Source organism: Lonchura striata, chromosome 9, assembly GCF_050655825.1.
Source record: "Lonchura striata isolate lonStrDom1 chromosome 9, ASM5065582v1, whole genome shotgun sequence".
NCBI lineage: Eukaryota > Metazoa > Chordata > Aves > Passeriformes > Estrildidae > Lonchura > Lonchura striata.
The window spans coordinates 7,101,785-7,123,127 of record NC_140711.1 but is presented as its reverse complement, the minus strand read 5'-3'; the positions used below and the strand labels follow the sequence as shown (position 1 = coordinate 7,123,127).

Below are 21,343 nucleotides of genomic sequence, written 5' to 3'. Positions count from 1 at the left end.
AAGCACCACACACCTCTTGCACCTCTTGAGAAGATTCTCCTGGGCTGGGGAGAGCAGAGGAGCTTGTGGCAGGGTGGAGAAAGCTGAGAGTGCAAGGAGGTCCCAGTGCTGGCACCACTGGACCTTTCCCTTGGGATTCTTCAGGCCTCTGTCACTGGCAATTCAAGTCTTGGCTCTTTAGAGTTCACATGGGGATTCCAGGGATGAAGGAAAGGCATTGCTGCCTCTCCTTCCATGGAGCTTTTACAGCCATTGAGGTTCATTGAGTCGATAGAACATTCTGAGCTGGAAGGGACCCACAGGGATCATCAGTCCAGCTCCTGGCCCTGCACAGACACCCCAACAACCTCACCCTGGGCATCCCTGAGTGTGTTGTCCAAAGCTCCTGGAACTCTGACAGCCCTGGGGCTGTGCCCATTCCCTGGGGAGCCTGGGAAGTCCCCCAGCACCCTCTGGGGGAAGAAGCTTTTCCTGATATCCAAGCTAAACCTCCCTCCTCCCCCAGTGACAGTACCCAAGGGAATAGCTGGAGGGATTTACTGTAATATTTTTGTCAGCAACATTGAACTCCCTGCTCAACTCTACCCCATCCCTGACCCCAAACCCCTGCACTGGGTACACCCTGAAGGGAATGCTGACTTCCCTTCAGGCTGGGAGGTGCGTGTGTGACCTGCCCTGGCCACTGCTGGTCCTTGAGCTTCCCATCCATCCCCCTCCCCTGCTTCCCCAGAGGAGGGGAGCGCGTGGGGTGTGCGAGTGCGCGGGGGGCGGTGAGAAACCCCAGACACACAAAAGCTGGAGGAACCACCAGCAGCTGTAACCCTGGCAACTGTGTCTCAGCATTTGAATGTAATTATACCTCAAACGTGATAAACACTCCCAAGGACTCCTTATGTGGAGATCATACTAAACAAGTCTTTGAAATTACCCTCATCAAATATTGATAGAGGGAGAGTTTTTAAAAAAAATAAGAAAGGGAAAAGGGAAAGAGAGAGAAAAGGCAAATTCTTGCTCTTGCCCACGGGTTAATGAGGATCTGTTGGTTTATCACCACGGTGCAAACCCCGCCGAGAGCTCCAGAGCACTGCAAAGTTAAAAGTGGGGGCGGGAGGAGAAGAGAAATAAAACCATCAGGTGAGGCAGCTCTATTGATCGGCATTTTGTTTTATGTTTGGCACACAGGAAAGCCATCCCAATAAACACCATTTATCTTGCCCAGCCCTGGCAGACAGGGTTTAATTGCTCAGGAGCAGGAGTGGGCGGTGGAGAAGGGGCGTTTCTGAGGTCCATCAGCATGGAGGGTTGTGTTGGCCTGCAGAGCACTGAGCATGGGCATCTCCTCCCACCTGCAGGTTTGGACATAGCAGGAAGAGTGTTTTCCATCAGGAGAGCAGGTGGAAGTCCCAGGTGGTTTCCAGCAGCTGTGTGTAGGAACATCCCTGGAAGTGTTGGCCCAGTGTGGGATGCTCTTTGCTGCTACTCGTGTCCTACCGGCACCCTCTGTCCTTGGAAAAAATCCACCAGAGCCCTTCCCTGGCTCTGGTGCTGTGCAAAGGGAGGGAGCTGGGCTGCAATTGCCTCCTCTCCTCAACCAGGTAGGGGCAAGAGATGCACTAAAAAAGGGGCATGAGTGGAGTTGGGACGGGCTGCTGTGCTCAGCAGATGCCCTGTGCACTGCTTGGAGGAAGTTTGGTGAGCAGAGCAGCTTCTTGTCTCTTGAGTGATCTCCCAGCAATGTGTGGGGCTGGGGAGAACATGGGTGAAGAAGCACCAGTGCTGCCCAGAAAAAGGGAGCAGCTCAAACTTGGAGCAGAGGCTCTGGAGGTGTGGAGGAGGAAGAGGAGAGATAAACAGCTCTTCATCTGGGCCCTGGAGGCTACCAATATCAAGGAGAAGGAAGCTGCAGGGGACCAATTTTGTGAATTGCTGGTTGTGAGGTACTTGGTGACTTTTTCAATTGGCTTTTAACAGGGAGAAGAGGCAAACAGGCTGCAGTTTGGTTATTGTGAGTGCTGGTTGATCGGCCATAACCAAATCTTATGGAGACACGGAGACCTGGAAGCAAAGGCATGTTTTCCCTGTGTGCTGGGGGTGGGGATGGTGGTGGTACTGATGTGCTTTCACCTGACTGAAGGTTTTATCACTTGGGAGAGGTTTGAGGAGCAAACGTGACCTCTAGAAATAGAGGCAGCTGTTGACATCCCCATAGGATCCCTGTGGAACCAGTGGCCAGGGGCACTGGGAGTGCAGCCAGAGGGCAAAGAGCATTTTAATAGGAATAAGGGAGGCATGATGGGATCTCCAGCTTGGTGGAGAGGTGTACATCCCTGCTGGAAAACCTCTCTTCCCCACTGGTCATCTCTGCTCCTGGCAGACCTGCACCTAAAACAGTCTCAGCACTCTCTGAAAGAACCTGGAAACATCTCCTGAGCAAGAAAACTCCAACTTTCATCTCCAGCCACACATATCTGCAAAGTCAGTCTGATGCCAAGAGATGTGCCAGGATAGGTGCCAGCCTGTGACCGAGCAGAACTGGCACATTGTTGAGATCCACCCAATGTGTTTCCAGCCCTGTGCCAGGGCCAACTTGGTCCTTGTGCTGGGCACAGTGGGCATGACTGTGACACACGGGCACAGAGCTCTTTCAAGCACTGCCAGCTGTTTTATGGGCTGCTTGGAAACAGTTGGAAAGCCCTGTAATGCCAGTGCTCAGTATTAGTTACTGCTGATGCAGCTGGGAGAGGAAACAGGGGAATCACAGCTCTGAAAGATGTTTTGGTCATCTCTGGTCCAACATCAAGGGTGACTTTGTGGAACACAAGGCAGCTGTGGCTCAGGAGTGGGAAGCAAAAGGTCTGTTGGATTCCTCCATGCTGGGAGATGATTGTGAACAGTGTGGAGCATGTTGGGGGGAAAGAAGAGCTAGGATTCTAAGTTGTGATCTGAAACGTATTTCACAAATGATTCAAAGAAAGCTGCACTAACCCCATGGCTGCTCTGCCTCCTGCTGAGCTTTTGGCTGAAGCTGTTTCCCATCCAAAGACGGATTGGGGTGGATCCTATCCAGTATGTGCTGGTGATCACTTGCTGTTAGCTGGAACAGGGAAGGGGGTCTGGACAATGTGTTAGATCTGAAGCCTTTGAGGGGGGATCCAGATGGTGTCTGTATCCCTTGTTTATCAGGCTAAAAATAAAGAACTAAAGAAAAATCTCAGTCTTCCTTTTCCCACTGAAAGTTCCCTGCTCTGGAGTCTTTGGAAGGGATAAAGGTGGTTGTGTTCCTGCACAGCCACCCTCGAGAGATGCACTTGCCATCAGCAAAAGGTGCCAGGGGCGGTGCAGATGCTTTGAGGGGGAGTTGCTGTGTGAGGGAGCTGTGAGAGGTGCGATAGGAGGGCAGATGTGGTCACACATCACCCGCGGTGTGTGCAGGGAGGAAATATCAGCTGAGGGCAAAAAAGACGCTTTGACCTTTCAGAAGAGCTGTCTGTGTGAGGTGGCTGGGGTGCAGTGAGCCGTTTAACAGAACAGCTGAATCCCTGGGCTGCACCACGCAAGGACTACCCCAGCAGAGGAGCTGCTGCTCCCAAGAAGGCTCCCAGGGCTCATGCTTAGATGGTTCCTTTAAAGGTTAATTCTCACCGGCAGCATCTGGAAGAAAACTGCGAGCACTCAGAGGGAACTCAACCCACTCCAAAGGGTCTTCACGTTTGTGGTTCTTTTTGTCTTTGTTTTTTGAATGTTAAAATTTGCTCTTATTCATTTCTCAAGTTAAAAATAAAGAGAAAGCAAACGGAGAGAAAGCCGGCCCTCCCAGCTCGGCTCCCGGCGCAGAGGCACAAAGACACAGCCGTGCCATTGCCGGAGTCGGCAGCGCGGTGGGCTGCGCTTCCCCCTGCTCCAAGGTGGCAGAATAAAGAGCTCCTGCAGTCACCTTTCTTTCCAAGAGTTCCATTGTTAAACCCTTCCGTGGGGAAATCCAGGGAGTGTAATTGCCCTGGTCTGACTCTGCCCGCTGAGCCGCCTGAATTAAGTGGGTGTTCTGGCATCCCGAGCCGAGCCTTGTGGGAAGTGACCTTCGCCTTCCTCCGCTGCTCCCTGCAACCTGCCGCTAATTAGGATGGAGAGAGCCCTCCTTTGTTTCCAAATAGTGGTTTACCTCAGTGCCGGCGTTCTGCCGGGAGCTGCCCGGTGTGACTCGGTGCATAATGAGCGCGGCGCAGCGCACGGCCGGGCTCCAGCGCCGCCGAGCGCGCCCGCCGAGCGGCAGGAGGAGCGGCTCCGAGCCCGTTCACCGCACGGCCTCTCCTCAAACGGCGGCTCAATTAGCATCTCAAACCACGCTTTGTTAAAAAAAGGAAAAAAGAAAAAAAAACAAGAAAAAAAAAAGCAAACCCCACCATTTCCATGGCGCCTTTCATCCAGTATTTGCAAACTTGGGAGCGGCGTCAATGCCCGTGGTGTCACACAAGGGTCATCGCGGCAGCCTGCGGAGATGTGCGGGGTTTGGGGAGGTGTCGAAGGTCCACACGAAAAATCACAGGGTGGTTTGTCTTGGAAGGACCTGAGAGATGATCCAGTTCCAACCCCCGAGCCGTGGGCAGGGACACCTCCCACTAGGGATGAGCTTTACCTGCTCCTGGGACAATTTTCCCCAGGTCTGGAATGGTCTGAGAACTGGCTCGGCTCCAGGCACTGCTAAAAGGGGAAAGAGAAATTTCTGCCTTTTGGAAAGATACTTATTTCCAACCTAATAAAACAAGGACAAAGATGATCATGTTTTCAATGGAAAAACTCAGCAACTCCCTTGCAGGAGAAACTGTAATATGGGACACTTAGAGAGTTTAAGGGAAATTTACTCAGAAAGAGGATTAGCTAAAATATGTTGAAGTTCTGTGTGAACACCCCCACTAAAATGTAATCCGGTTTATCAGCATTTGTGTTGGAAATGAGCTTGGTAAACCCAATTAATGTCACTTCAGTTCTGAGTGAGAAGAGTCTGCAGGGATTTCCTAACTTTAAAGCAATGAGCTTTAAATTCACACCTTTAACTTTACCCAGTGCTTCCCTTGAGCAGTTTGCCACATCTGCTGACAAGGGGACAAGGAACCAAACAGATTTATGGGCATGTGTGAAAAACCTCTGCCCACTCTCTAGAAATACTCAGACCCTGATTCTCCTGAGACATCTTGGATCAAGGGGATCCAACCCAAAAAGCATTGGGTTGGGTGAGCAGTGGGTTGGAGATGTGTGTGCAGACAGCTCAGTTCCCAGGAGATCACTGATGCTGTCAAAAAGCCATCTTCAAGCAGTGGCTGCTGCTGCTGCAGATCCCACAGATCCCATAGCAGGCTCCTGGCATGAGCAGCTCACCCTCAGACACCTGTGGAACCTGCTGGGAAGGGAACTGAGCAGGCAGAGCAGGGCAGGTGTTGCCCTGGGATTGGCCAGGGGCTGACACCATCCTTTGGTGGCAGGACCTGACCCCTCTGGGACAGTTGTGTGGCAGGAACAGGAGGAATGTCCCTACACCAGAAGCAATGGGAAGAGCCACGCAGTGAGCAGGTGCTCAGAGGAGAGACAGAGTGCAGTGTCTCAGTGCAGAGAGAGTGATCCACCCTGCAGGGCCTTGGGGTGAAAAATCCACATCAGCTCAGCCTCAGCACCATCCTGCCCAGGCTTAGGGAGGGGGTCCTGCAGGCCTGGCTGGCTGCCCTGGGGCAGAGCAGCTGCTCTGCATGGAACAGGATCTGCACAGAACAGGATCCAGATCCCGTCTGGCTCTGGCTGGGAGCTGGCTGTGCAGGACAACCTTGGGCAGCCCCAGCTGAGTCCCCTCCTGGCTGTTCCAGGTTCACCAGGGAGTGAGGGTGATGCCTCATCCTCTGCAGGTGCTCCCTGAGGATTTCCTGGTGTGAGCTTTCTAGGAATTGCCACCCAGCAAGGGGAGTGCCTGGCAGGGCAGGGCTCAGACTGCCCACCTGCCGTGTCCTTCTCTCCACACCAGTTCTCCTGTGTCCTTAATGCTGCTCAGAGATATCGGAGCTTGGATGGTAGCGCTGAGTTGGCAACTTTTAGTATTGCTGAAACATAATCAGCTTTTGCTTCTACAGCAATTAGCATGTTATTACCCATAATGTTTTGCATGGCAATTTTGTTGTAAACATTTGTACTAATTCACCATAACCTAATTATTTTTATGACACATAATTATGAAATATTTTTGGAGGAGGAATGGCTTAATTTTCTATTTATACCATTATTTCCTGGAAGTGTCAGTTATTTTTACATCAGGAAGCAGCATCTCCCCCCTTCCCCAATTAGCCCTTTCTATTTACTGCCTCAGCTTGCCTGTAGAGCGCAGTTGCTGGGACCACGTTCTCCTGGAGCTGTGTGATGGATTCTAGGAGAGCCTAATTGAGCTGTAATTTGTGGGAGCCTGATACATAAATGGAGGAAGGTAACAAGTGGTTTTCTTTGCTGCTCAGTGGGTGGATGTGATGATTCCCAGTAACAGCATCTACCAGAATGACCCTTTCCAAAGTGCTTAAGGAAAGAGTGATGTGAAGGTGAAGCTGTTGCCTTAGGACTATGATTTTCAGGAATGCCAGCACCCTGAACTTGGAGGCAGGACCTCTTGAGGTAGATGCTCTTGAGTTTCATAGAGCCATGGAATGGGCTGAGCTGGAAGGGACCCACAAGGATCAGAGTCCAGCTTCTGGCCCTGCACAGACACCCCAACAATCCCACCTTGGGCATCCCTGAAATTGTTGTCCAAACACTCCTGGAGCTCTGGCAGCCTTGGGGCTGTGCCCATTCCCTAGGGAGCCTGTTCAAACCCTGGCCACTCTCTGGGTGAAGAACCTTTCCCTGATATCCAAGCTAACCCTTCCCTGGCACAGGTTTGGACATCAGTACCCTACTGCTCAGATCTTGGCATCAGTGCACCAGAACGCCCGAGAGCCTCCCCAGCCCGCTCTGCCTTCCAACCCGCTGTGGCTGTGGCAGTGTGGGGAGCAAGGCCAAGGCGGGTACCAGATGTGGTGGGGATGCCTGGAGGGCCAGGAGAAACATCTGGGCTGTGCTTTAGGCTCCAGAGAAACATCCCAGGCCTGAGCTACAGAGGGAAATGCACATGAACGTCTGGAGCGCAGCCGTGATGCGCCCGGCCTTTAGGGAACGCTGCAGGACGGTGGGAGAGGGGGAGCTGGATCCCTGCAGCCAAAGTTTGGTGGCAAGAGGCCTTCCTTAATCGCATTCACGGAGGCACCGTGCAGAAAATTCTGAATTCAGGCTTACTCCTAACAAGTATGAAACTTGGCAGGCTGAAAGGCTTGTATATCTTGTCTGATCTCCAGTCTGGAGAGGTCTCAAAACGGAGCCATGTGTAGCGCATTGACATCTTAAAAGAATTTCTTAAAAAAAAAAAAAAAAAAAAAGCATTTCTAGATGACTGTGTGTCATATAAATGAGATTTATTTCAATGCCTGTCATGATAGTTGAGGCAGTAACAAATCCAGTAATTGCTGGTGCTCTGGTCGTGTATGCTCTGAATGTTTAACTCAGAGATACATTTTTACAGCAAGTCTCAGGTTATTGAGTCAATCCCATTCCCATTTTTCCTGTCTCCTGGCTGGTGAAGGTGGAGCTGCACGGTGTGTTAGGCACGTTGGGCAAGGGGAATGTTGCAGGCAGGCTGCTGTCTCAGAACCTGCCTATAATTACCTGTTAATTGTGTGTAACTGATGGGGACCGTGGAAATTGGGTTAAGAAAAACTCACTGGCATTTTCAAATCATTCTCAGTGCTGGGTATTAGTGCACAGTCACACTTTGGGAAAACCTACAAGTAATCAGAGGCGCAGAGCTGAAATGATACAGTGGATTTTGGGACTGCAAGACCTGGGAACTGAAGTGGGTAGCTATGTGAGGAATTTTAGCAGCTCTAAGTACAACAGACCCCCTCAAAAGTGATTTGTCCAACAGCCCTTCTTAAACGAGGTGGCTTTGTTCTTTGGTTATTCACTGCCTGTGAGAAAAGAGAAGGTGACTTGCCAAGTTCTTTGATCTCCAAACCCCAGTGTTATCCTTGATCTTTCCACAGAAGTAATGAACTGAGATAGTGTAAAGACTGTCTCATGAAATGTCTTGAAAATGAAGTGAACTCTGCTCTGGGTTATGATCCAGCTGATATTGCCAGATCTTTAGCAGAACTTGAATATTTTGTGCCCAGCTGTCACTGTGACTTTTTTTTTTTTTTTTTTTTCAGGGATTATGCATCAACAAGGTTATTCTGGGCACCAACAAGGTTATTCTGGGCATCAACAACAGCTAAAAATGTGTCATAACTTGATATGGTGTTTGATGTCTATCAACTGAACACCCTTAAAGGCACTACCTTTAAGCATACTGGGCAGGGATTTTGGGGTTGAATCAAGGATATCCAGAAGGTCTCAAGTGACTGGCAATCACACTGATAATGCAGGGAGGTCACTTTTGCATAGGATGATATTTTTGCAGGGAACCTGTAAGAGGTGAGCAGGACAAATGCAGCTGGAGTGGATGGAAATGGGTAATTTTAATTTTATTTTAACACTCTGGGGAATTGTGTCCTGAGTGGGAGCAAGCAGAGTATATTTCTGTATTTTCAAAGTATCTGGTAAAGATCAGACTAGTCTAATCTAATGCTATGGAGGTCAGGAAATTGGAAGTAGGGGCTCATTGCAGTGGAGAACTTTCCCAGTGCATGACTGGAAATAACACAGTCAAGAGTCTCTGATATACTCCAGGAAATATTGTTGGGTCATGGCACTGCTTTGTTTTTTGCAGGAACAGGTGAAATAAAAGCAATAAAAGGAGGCAAAAACAAGGGACACTTCTTCTGTGTCAGGAATCTTATGAGAAATCCATCCCTTATCGCTGCCTGAGGTGTTATGAAGACTGAGTTAAATGCGTGTATGACCACATGAGCCAGATCATATTTGTGAGAGTAGACAGATTGATATCATCTAATCATAAAAACACCCCAAAATATTCCACCTGCCTCACTGGAGAGCACGTTCACCTCTGCCTCTGTGACCTGCTAGGCCGCCTGCTTTAAATATCCGTGAAATGAATCCTTTATTAACATACATTGGGAAGTGCCTTGGCAGGGGCAGCCTGCACCAGGAGATCTTCTCGAAGCATCTGCCTGGGAGTGCTCATCAAAATAGATTTTTAAGTGGCTTTTAGTGGTTGTGCAAGTGTCAGAGGGCTTGTCCATGGTGCATCCAGCAGTGAGGGAAACCATGTGCAGAGCTGACAGGTACCTGGTCACCCCAAAGCCACATCTGTGTGATCTCATAGAAGCCCTGACCTGCTTTGGTTTTCCCTGAAAAAGGATTTGTAGTGCTGGGATCTGGAGGGAGCACTGCAGGAACCAACAGATGGGCTCGGAGAGTCACGGGGAGGCAGCTGAGGCCTAAGTGTTCCAAATTTATGGTGGCCATAAAAACCTGTGGAAATGATGGATTCTGCTCATTGCTCACGCTCATAGTGACAGGTTTTCGAATAAAGCAGTAACTGATAGCCCCTGGGCTGGGAATTTAATTTCTCCTTTCATGATGTCATCATGATGTCATACTTTATTGCCTGTAATTCTAAACCCCATGGCTGTTGTCAGCATGCTGGGTTCACGTGTGTGACATCACATGGGGTTTCAGCTCCGGTCTCTGATGACAGCGCTCTTCTAACCGTGGTATAAACTGCTTTCCTGTCCTGATGGAAAAGTTACAGCTTTCCTGGGGCATATCGTGTTCCAGGCCAAATGCTGTCGTGGCTGAGGAGAGAATGTCATTTGGAAAGGTCTTTGGAGGGCAGTGAGTGCAATTCTCAGTGCTGTGTATTCAGAAAAATATGGGATTTTTGGCCTGGAGGACACTGTCACAGTGAGAATGATTGTTTGGGAATGAGAGGGTGACTGACACATGTAATCCTTGTGTCCTTTGCCTCCTCTCTCCCAAAGGAATATTGAACTGCTTTTCTCTAAGGACAACTAGAAAGGAGAGGAAATATGGACTCATGCATGGCCAGGCTGGTTAATGGATCCTCATGTCCTCCTTCAAACACACTTGTGCTCAAAAAAAGAATTTGTGAATAACCTTCCCCAGGTGATAAGTGGTGGAGCTCTTAGTTCTGATGAGATGCATTTTCCTCCTGTCCTGGGAAAGTGTCTTGCCTCTTCCAACCTCTGGCTCTGGGACTTAGGGAAAGGGGCTCTCAAGGGCAGGAGGAGCACAAGCAGCAAAGCCAGGCCTGGGTGTTGGCTGCTTGGATTTAGTGAATGGTTCAGGTATGGTTACCATGGTGATACACGTGGGTTTTGTAGGCACACAGTGTGTGGTGATTGGGATGGGCTGAGCCTCATCCCCATGGGCACAGCTGTGAGCAGCACTGACACAATGAGCCATGGAGTGCCCAGTGCACTGAGCAACCACCAAAGGGAACAGAGGGCACACAGGTGCCATGCATCAACGTGAGGGGATAAAAGGTTGGGCTAAAGAACAAGGGGAGCAGATGCTTGCAGCTTCTCAAGTGCCATGATGTTGCTCTGTAAGGGCAGATGCCTGAAACCTTCTGATGAGGTGAGGTGTTGCTCTGTATGCGTGAGTGCTTAAAGCTTTCTGAAATTATGTGGTGGTGATGCTCTGTGTTTTGTGGCCCTCTTGACTGTGCCATATGCTGTGACAGGCTTTAACCATGGTGGAGGGAGGGGGTGTGGCAGGGAGCTGTAACCCTGTGTTCCCAAGGCTTGTACTTCACAGGGGCTCTCACCAGACCCTGTTGTGGTCTGCCCACAGTGGAGAGCCCAGAGCATGTGTTTTACCAATATTCCTTCTATGCAATGCCTCTCTTCTCTTTTTGTTTTGGGGAGGACAGGCTCCAGGAGCAGGTCCCTTGTTTGAGCACACCCTTGTCCCCTCCAGCCCTTTGAATTTGTATCTGTAACCCTCCTGTGCTGCTTGTTTTGAACTGAAAGGTTTCTTTTGATGCTTCATATATGTCCCATCCTCCCTTCAGCCTCCTCCCCAGCTGACTGAACTGAGCCTGGATTCCCTGGAACAGAAGGGTAGGCACGGGAGCAAAGTCTGTCTTTCTTTTGCAGTGCTTGTGGCAGCAGATTGCAGGGTTTGCTGTCAGTTCATTAATTACAAGGGCATTAACTTCCGAGGCTAGAAAACACTGGAAGCACAAAGGTTGCTGCTTGGATGTTATAAACAACATATTGGATAGTTTTGAATTGGTAGAGAGCTCGAAAGCTGCCAAGTTTTCCTGGGAACACCTGGAGCCCCTCTGTGATGGGGCTCAATTATTGGAAGAGCCTGTGCTTAGGTGGCCAACAGAACTTGTCCATTATGGAAATATAAAGGATCAATGTGGGATCCATGGTGTGGGGATGACAAGTTAAGCTTGGTATAATTCCTGCTGCCAGCTTATGGGGACAACCCTCCAGGAGTAAAGTGAAATTATTGTTGGATATGCTGCCCCAAAACTGCACCAGGAAACCTTAGGAAGTTGACATCAAAGATCTCACTGATATTCAGAGTCTTTGGTGTGTGCCAGCTATTGCAGAAGGAGAAAACCAAAGCAAAGACATAGTAGCAACAGCAGTGACACTGATTTTTTTTTTTTTTTTTAGTATTTTGATTTTTTTTTTTATTAAAAGTGCACTCCTGCGGCACAGCTGGCTACTTGCTCAGTGCAACAGCACCAGAGAGGAAATTCCTTCCCAGCGCTCACAGGTGATCAACTTACACATTGAAGCATGAAGTTTGATTACCCTTGTAACATTTTATTAGCTTGCATAGCTGCAAATGTTATTAATGCTCATAAAATTATTCAGTCCTTTAAAATGTCTGTTCCACTGGTGTGCGTCTCCATGACTTCCTGGGGTAGTGGATTCCAGGAGTGACTCTGCTGGGTCAAGCCATATTTTTATTTTATTTCTCTTCAATCTACAGCTCTTTTGTTTCATCAGGTGCCCCCAGTTTGCTTTTAAATTATGGGGAAGGCTAATGTGAGGCATCAAACTGGTTTTGATGGCAAACTTGGCTATTTCATGGACTTTTTTTAGTGTACTGATATTTTCTTTTATAGGATGGATTAGTAAGTAATATATGTCTGTGTATATCTGTAGGTGCATGAATATACCTGAAAGTGTGTGCAACTATTTATGTATAAACACGAACTCGTGTATTTATTATGTCACTTGAATGTTTTTTGGGTGCCAGTGGTTTGCTGCACGGATCCCACTGCACTCTGTGTCTCTGAGGGATGTTCTGTGAGGCAGAGTAATAACAGGGAAGAAAAATGTGGCTCTGAGCCGTGTGTCAGCAGACTTCAGACACAATGGGGCCCGTGTTTCCAGACAAGCCTTTTTAGCTAATTAGCTGAGTAAAAAATCTATTTCTCTTCTTAAATTCCCTGCCATCCATCCACCTAATAGAGTCAAGCAGCTCCATATTGTGGGGGTTATGCAATAAATCATCTATCTCCAGAATTTATCTCATCGCTCCCAGCCCGGGCTCTCCATCTCTCTGTCCACAGGTTGCCCATTCTGGCAGTGACTGTAATGGAAAAGTTCTGCTCTGGCTCTGGGTGTCCCTTGGCTGTCCCACAGCAGCTCAGCCATGGCCATGTCCCTACTTGTCTATGGGTTATCCTACAACAAACTCCCAGGCAGCAGAGGCTCCTGTGGCTGTGTGGTCTGGGTGACCTCCTCACCCTGGGCTTTGCAGCCCATGCAGGGTCTGAGCTGGTCTCCAGCATCACCTCTGGAGCCAGCATGGGTGAGGGATGGGGCTTTGGGGAAATCGGGAAGAGTTGTCTTGGTTTCATCATCACATAGGAGGATACACCCCCAAATTTTGGTTGTGTGGTCAATTTGAGCAGGAACATCTCCTCTGGAAAGACATCTGAGTCTCATGGACCCATATGGCAGCAATTTTCACCTCAGGTCTGGATTTGGACATTGCAGCTCCAGCCTGCGGCTGTTGGATTGCAGCGAGCAAGAGCAAAGAGCCACAACATTGTTTTGGGTAGCAATGCCTGGACTGGAGTCAAGTTGCTTTTTAACCTTCTTCTTAGCAAAATAAATTGACTGAACTCTCAGGTTCTCACCTCAAGGCTGGTTTTTCTCACCTAAAATTTATTATTGTAGCTATTGTCTGAACTCACTGTTTCTGACAATACTTTTTTTTTTTTGTAGGTGTGAATACAAGAGCTGGACAAAATGTTCCTGCCAGCACCAGGCAGTGATGTGAAACATGAATCCCTTTGTACTCCACTGGGCAGGGGGGTGTGGGTGGCTCAGCTTGGTGCAGGAAGCTCGTGTTCAGCCAGGTGTCCACCCTGACCTTCCCTCGCTGAGCCCCCTCGTGTCCCACTGAAGTGAGCTGCACTGGCAGGGACACTGCATGTGGGTGGGCTGTCAGTCCTCAGGGATGGCAGACTTTGGGGTGGATAAAGGGTGAGCTGGTCACTGCTTTGCTGGGCTCTGCTTTTGTTTGCAGCTCTTGAGATGTTTGAGGAACGTGGAGTTGGCTCCTCTGGCTGGAGGAACAGCGCTGCCACGTTTTGTTTAATCTGTTTACCACGTCATGTTGTATGAAATGGTTGAACCCTCATTAGTTTACCAAGAAAACACATTTCCTACAGCCTGGTGACCTGTCCTTGGCTGGAGTTATTGTGCTGTTATCCTTTGCGTTTCCTACAGATGCTCTCAGCCATTTTTCAACACATCTCTGAAAACCCTTGAACACGAGCCGAGAGTTGCTGTGATCCTTCCCCTGGTTTGTGCATCCTTTTGCTGTCTTGCTTGTTCTAGTAAGAGAAATTAAATTGTTGGGCGATGATTTCTGAAACTGTTAAAAAACAGAACAAAACCCCAAGAAAATTCTGGAACAGAATGCTTTTGTTGGCGAGAGTGAAGGTTTGTAAATATTTATTCTTTATGAGGAAAAAATATCAGGCTGTTGTGATAGAAATACCCAGGCAATTCAAATTTAAAGTGACAGCCACTATGCAGGAATCGGGAGCTGCAGAAATGTCAGTAGGTCAGGCCCAGTTATGTTGGCATCAAGCTCCTCTACCATCCAAATCCAGAAGAGTGCTTTCCACCCTGTGTTGCTGTTTGGAAGACAGTCACAAGTGTGTTTGTATCTCTGTGCTCCTCTTGGAGGATTATCCTGCCAGCACCCAACCTGTGCTGCAGAGAGCTGCCATCCCAAAACCTGCCTTGGGATCATATTTATGCTGGATATTCTGGAAAATTTCTTTGCTGAAAGAGCTGTTGGGCACTAGAACAGGCTGCCCAGGGCAGTGGTGGAATTCTCATTTCTGGAGGGATTTAACAGACGTGTGGACGTGGCACTTTGGGGCATGGGTTAGTGCTGGTCTTGGCAGTGCTGGGGGAATAGTCAGACTCTATGGTCTTAAAGGGCTTTTTCAGCCTAAACCATCCTGTGATTCTGTACTGTTTGGATGCAAGAAGATCTTGAAAACCTTCTTCTGACAGGAAAACCTCTATAGCAATCACATTCAGAGTGTTCTGTAAGTAGAGTAAGGCATGGAGGAGGCTGTCCTGGGAAGCACAAAATGAGCATGGATGTGGGACATGGGTATTGGTGGGCCTGGCAGTGTTGGGGTAATTGTTGGACTCGATCTTAGAGGGCTTTTCCAATCTTAAGGACTCAGTGATTCCAAATATCTCCTTCTGCTAAGGTGTGATGGGAAGCCCCACACTCAGCTATCCTCTCCCTCTTGCTCTTGGCTCTGCTTTGCCATGCTTTGAAGCCAAGTGGCAGAGTAATCCCAAAAATACCTTCCCTGACTCCTGCCAAGGATCCAAGAATTTAATGGGTTTTGCTGAATGACCTGGTGCTCTCTAGACCTCCCTGGTGCAGATGACTGGCATTAAGGGGTAGATTACCTGAGTGACTCTGCCTGGACAGACCCCCCTGGAAGCAGCATGAGGCTTCCAGAATGTGTTGACTGCCTGAAAAGTCTGCTGGGGACTTGGCTTTCCAGGAGATTTGCTTCCTGCAATGGAATGAGGCTCCTACTGCATGCTGGAGTTCTGCAAAGCCAGGGCTGTAAGCTGGAAGTTGTGCACAGGAAGTTTTGTCCAAAGAAAATGAAATAAATTGAAACCGTGGGGAAGAAACTGAAGGCATGACAAGGCCTTTGTTCTGCTTTGTATTCTTGCCTAGGAATGCTCTGCTCAGCTGTGCATTAATCTCTGGTTTACTGTGCAGCCTTGGTGCTCACACTCCAAACCTCAAAGGGGGTGTGTGCACAGGTATTCATGGAGGTCACTCCACCCTGGAGCTGCAGGGCGCCAGGCCCTTTTTGTGAGCAATAATTCATTGCTGCTGCGGCGCCTTGATTTCCCTGCCAGAGCGGGATGTGCCGTGCCTGGGCAGCAGGAAGGAAAACTGGGAGCTGAACCCAGCAACAGCCCCTGCAGCCAGAGCAGCCGGGATGAAACGGCTCCAGCGAGGAGCAGTGACAGCAACAGGAGCCCGGCGCCTCCTTAGTGGTGACCTTGGTGATCCCAAGCCAAAGGTCGGGCACAGGCAGATCCTCTCAAACATCAGATCCTCTCCAGCAGCTGAGAACTGGGTGTGGGGCTGCTGGAGGACTCTGCTGCAGCTTTGGTCTGGGGATGTGATGAGCATTATTAGCAAGCTGCCTTCTTTCCTTTCTGCCTCCTTTCAGAGCTGCAGTGTTTGGCAGGAATTAATGGATCTGGAAAGGGATGCTGTGGTTGCAGACTTGGGTCAGGTAGCAGCAGGCCTGGAGGTGACAGGGTGGCCGTGCCAGCTGTTTGACAGTCCTGCCCAACATCCTGCAATTAGAGTTTTGCAGAGCACATCCCTGTGCTCTGAGCTGTGATATTTCCAAATTTCAGGCCCTGCTATTTGGTCCTGTGTGTGAGCTCCACATCATGGAAATGGACACCTAATGAGCCCTAGGTGATTAACCCGCCATGCTGGTGGGTATGTGTTCTACCATGGCCCCTCCATCTCTGCTGCTCTGCTGTCTTTCCTCGCATCCCTGACTTCTGCAGGATTGGGAAGAGCAGGGAATTTTTATCCTCTCCCATGCAGTTAATTAGGAAGCATTCCAGTTTGTGCAGTTTGGTGGGGAGCATATCCAGGCTGTTCAGCAATGCTAGGAGAGAACAGACCCTGCAGGGAAAGCGGGAATTCCTGACACCACTCCCTGATTTGGGATGAGCCCAAATTCACCATATTCTAACCCTTCAGTCTCAAGATTGTAGGCCCTCCTGTGATCATTGGCACCAGTGAACAGAAAAGCAAAAATCATCTGAGAGTGGAGGTGTTGGTCTGTCTGTGGGCTGGCATTGCTGGCTGTGGGCTCCATCAAGAACTTGGAGCAGGATGGAGGATGCTGGGTTCAGGGGGAAACAAATTCCTCACAAACTCTGAGCAGTCTCTACACAGCAGGGCAGCAGCAGCTCTTGCTGGGAGCTGTGGGGAAAAACAGATCAGTTGGGTATGGCAGAGAGCAGACTTGTCCTTTGGGATCAGGGGAGCTCTGTGGTGGGATTGGGCTGTGCCCTGGAGCTCTGGGAGAAGCTCCCACACTGGAAGGTGCCCCTGACCTGAGTGTGCCGTGAGGGCAGCAGGTGTAGCACCACACATGGTCCAATTGAGCTCCTTAGAGAATCACAGAATCCTTTAGGCTGGAAAAGCCTTCTCAGGTCATTGAGTCCAATTATTAACCCAGCACTGCCAAGGCCACCACTGACCCATGTCCCCAGATGCCACACCCACATGTCTGTGAAATCCCTCCAGGGGTGGGGACTCCACCACTGCTTTGGCTGCCTGTGGCAGTGCTTGACAACCCTTTCTGTGAAGAAATTTTCCAGAATATCCAACCTAAACCTCTGCACAACTTGAGGCCATTTCCTCTTATCTTATTTGTTGTTACTTGGGAGAAGAGGCTAATCCCCAGCTGGCTACAACCTCCTTTTAGGTAGTTCTGGAGAGAAATTATTCTGTGTTTTCTCACCAGCAGCTGCTGGGGCTTCACAAATGGGAAAGGGAGGTGGTCCCTGTGCTTCAGGCTGGGCAGGATAATCTGTTTGTGCTTGATTGACACTGGGAAAGCATCACTGAACCCTTGTGGAGGGGTGGTGGCTCATTAGGATTCAGGCTCAGTTACTTTTCATCCTCTGTAAAATGCAGCACCTGGCAGGATCATTCACCTTGACCCTCAGTGACAGAAAGAGATGGCCACCAGCTCTTGGTCACCAATGCGGCATGTCACTGGGAATGACAAAATGGGGGGAAAGAGCACAGGGTGGGGAGAGGGGGATGGCACAGGGAGAAGAAATATCTGCCTTGGCTGAGCTCAGGGAAAGCTGAAAGAGCAGCTGCTGTTGCATGAATAATTACTGTTGTCCATCCTCCTCTGGACAGGCAGACAAGAGATTCCTGCCCACCACAGCAGTGGGGATGTGCTGCCTGGGGGCCAGGAGCTGTGGACTTGGAGTGGTGTGGTGTTGTATTGCTCTGTGAAATGGTTTTTCCCTCCCCAGAGATCCCTGTAGTTGTGACCATGTTAGTTTAACTCTTCCTTCCTTTCTTGATCCAATTGGTTGGGAGCCAAGTAGCCCCTCCTGCACTGAACCTAGATAAGGCTCTGTCCCTTCCTTGTTTGTTCTCTTTCTGTCTTCCTCCCCTGGAATAAACATCTTGGACCACGTCAGGGGTTAGAGCCTCTTTTGGAATCTTTTGCCTTGCTCCTGAAATATTTCCCCACAAGGCCTCGGAGATCTGGGCTAGTCTGGTAACTTCAGGTGCCTGTGGGGGGTAGATATTTCAGTGTGGGGCCAGGAGCAGCCTGCAAGCTGGGCCATTTGGGACACAAATGCCTGACTGGGTCACCTAGCCCAGGTCCCTGCCTCAGCAGCAGCTCTGTAAAGAGAACACACAGGAATGATCTCTTTTACCATTCATTCCAGTTGTGCCCAGAATCCCCAGTCACTGGAAGGGGGTAGTACAAGGTATCTGTCTTGTCTCTTTAATCTGTTTTTTAATCTCCAGTCCATGAATCTGTATAATCCCATTTTGCTGCCTGCTGGTCCTGTGCTTTGATGCTGATTTCCCATTCCTCACATCGCAGCTGAGTTTGGTGTTGTGCCATCACCTACAAGGGCTCGGGAGCCTCCCTCTCCCAGCCTTCCCTGATAAGGGAGATTGGGAAGGTTGAAAGTGTTGTAGGGTGGTCCCTACCATTTCATCATCACCTGCATCTTTGTGACAGGTCATGAGCTTTAGCTTCCTCCAGCTCAAACTGGGATGGCCATAACCTGATACCTGGAGGGAGCAGCTCAATGTGGTACTCTGCCAGGTCCCTGTGTGTGGGAACATCTTCTCTCTGTCCTGCTCTGTTCCCATCTCTTGCAAGCTGAAACTCCTTGGCTGAAGCAAGGGCTGAGCTCCTGGAAATGAGAATTTGTTCTTGCTGACATGACTTGTGATCTTTGCTTCTGCCTGAATTAAGGGTGACCCCCTGACTCTGGGTCTGCTGCTCCCACCCGGGACTCAGTGGCTCTTCCAAGCTGGTGCTCCAGGCAGAGGGATGAGAGATGGTGTCTGCTGTTAATCTGTGCTGATAGGTAAGCTCTGAGTGGGTCACTCTCCTCTGGGTAGCCACTTCTTCACAGTCATTGACCTTTATTTGGTTTGTCTTATTTACTCAGGTGGTGAATTAGGTCACATTGAAGTGGCTCCTGTTGAACTGAGCAATGGCCACTTAAATCTGGAGTGACTGTGTCCACACAGAGGTTAATGCAGTTTAATCCAATCTCTTTAAACCTGCCCTTGCTATTGTGAGGAGGGATTTCCATCAACATCTCTGCTCAGGTCTGTCCCTTGGTGAGGCAAAGGAGGAGCAGGCTGCTCCCAGTGGGCAGTACTTGGAGAGGGAACTCAGCCCTGCTGCTCCTCTTTGCCCAGAGAAGGAGTCCTGGTTCTTGGCAGGGTGGATCTCTGTTTGTATGTTGATTTAGAATTCCAGCTGAAGGAAAATGAATAATGCTTATTGCTGTCCTCAGACTCCCTTTAGTTCTGTTTTTACAGCTCTTGACATCAGCACAGAGCAGAAGAATGAGGTTCCCAAGAGGAGCAGTGTTAACTAATGAAGTAAGAAACTTCCTGATCATTGGCAGGTGCTGGAGGGCTGTGCTAACATTGCAACTTCATCAATCTTGGGCTGAGTAGTAAGAAATTGTCAAAACAGGAATGGTAGAACATGCTCCTCTGGGACCTGGAGATGGTCCAGCTGCAGCAGCTCTGACCATGACAATTTGGTACAACTGAAGCAGAGATTATCTGGATTGTTCTCTTGCTTGGGATGGCTGGAGCTTCTGTCTAGGGCCACTCCTCTTCTGCACCATCAAGACCTTTGCAATTGGTGGGGAATGTATTAACTACCAGGAAAAAATTAACTCTATCCCAGTGAAAGCAGAATGTCAGGGCTCCTTCTGTGTTTCAGCCCAGAGGATACCCCTCCCTCCCCGCCATCTCCCAGGGTGTTGGATGTCTAAAGACTGCAAAGTGCTAACACACTCCAGCATGGCTGGATGGAGAACTGCTCTCCATGTAGATCCCACTTGAGACCCTTCCTAAGCCTGCAGCAAAGGCTCGGTATCAAACTCTGGACACACCACGTGCTCTGGGTCTCTGAATACCCCCCGGGCAGTAAGACTGTGCCCATTACCTTGAAATGGCATCTACCACCCATTCCCACTCCCCATGCACTGTTCAAAACCCCGGGGCTCCTCTGTAATGCCAGGTAGGATCAGCAGTGGATTTGCCATGAGATCAATCAGCCAGGATCAGTTGGATGCTCTGCTCTGCCAGCAGCTGTCCCAGTGCTTAGCATCGCTGGCAGGATCTAATATTAATTAGCTGTGTGGGGAGGATCAGCTGCCCTGCAGAGCTCAGCCCATTTACACTCTTATTTCATGGAGTCACAGAATGTCCTGAGCAGGAAGGGACTCACAAGGATTCACTCCAGCTCCTGGCTTTTTGCCAGGACACTCCAACAATCCCACCCTGGGTCTGAGAGCACTGTCCAAGCACTCCTGGAGCTCTGGCAGCCTTGGGGCTGTGTCCATTCCCTGGGGAGCCTGGGCACTGCCCCACAACCTCTGGGGGGGGGAAGAAAATTTTCTTGATATCCAGTCGAACTCTCACCTGACACAGCTGAAGCTGTTTCCTGGTGTCCTGTCCCTGGTCAGCAGAAGGAAGGGAAGCTGCAAGGTTGATGTTGTCCCATCCATCCAGCTTGGTCACCCTGAGCCCAGCTGGGACAGATGCTCTGGTCTGGCCCTGGGGAAGGCTCAGGCTGTCAAGAGCTGCTTTGGGTGGCTCTGTCAACTTTTGTCCTTGAATTTGATCACTTTGAGTGTCTTCTCTCTGAGGAAATGCAATTTTAACTCCTGTAGTCTATCAGTAGAAGGGAAGAGGAGGAAGATGGAGTTGTGTGGTGGCTGAGATCAGCAGGAAGTCACAGCTGTCCCCCAGACCTGTAATACACAAACTTCCCTCAAACTGAGCACTTAATGTGCAAGGAAAGAGGTGACTGATAACAGAGATTACCCTAATGAATAAACAAATGTTTTAAAAGACCAACTCCTCATGCAATGCAGTTATTTTTAACTTAGTGGCAATTTGCATGTGAGTCAATTTGCATACATTAAATACATCTCCCCTTCTGCACCAAGCTCCCCCTCCCCTTCAGTACAGCATCTCATTATGGGGCTGCTGGGACTGGAGAGCTGGTGGCTCTGGAGGGGATATTAATTTGCCCAATGTGTGCTGTGTAGTTTTTTATCAATTGCTGCACATTGGACCTGGTGTCTTTGAAGTCACTAGTGCCTCGGAGGGCCTTCTGCTTGAGGTGGTTGAAATGGAAAAAGAAAGGAAGGGGAGGGGGAACCACCAGGGGAAGAAAGGAGATTGTTCAGCTGGTGTTAACTTGACAGAAAATGAGCAATGCAGAAACCTCTTTCCTCTGCCAGAGAGCCTGGGTGTTGTGAGTGAGGGTTGTTTGGTTTGCTTCTTGTTGGAGATGAAATTTGCCATCTTCCTGGGAGCCACAGAGAAGGAGGAACGGGCCAATGAGAGCCCCAAGAGGAAGCCATGGGGTGGAGGCACAAATGGTCTCACCAGGTCTGTGTAGTTGTGGCTTTGGGGGGATGAGGTTTGTGTGTGGTAGGACCCCCCTGCCACGGTTTGGTACGTGGGGATCCCCACAGGGGCTCGGGAG

The 21,343-nt window shown here is 49.6% G+C and overlaps 1 long non-coding RNA gene across 1 annotated transcript; it reads left to right on the top strand.

The window, feature by feature from the left end:
- Nucleotides 1-5,730: 5,730 nt before the first annotated feature.
- Nucleotides 5,731-20,232, top strand: LOC146766592 (uncharacterized). The gene is made up of 3 exons (XR_014957296.1): nucleotides 5,731-10,620; nucleotides 11,676-11,778; nucleotides 13,245-20,232. It is a non-coding gene; the product is annotated as an uncharacterized LOC146766592 (long non-coding RNA).
- Nucleotides 20,233-21,343: the final 1,111 nt, after the last annotated feature.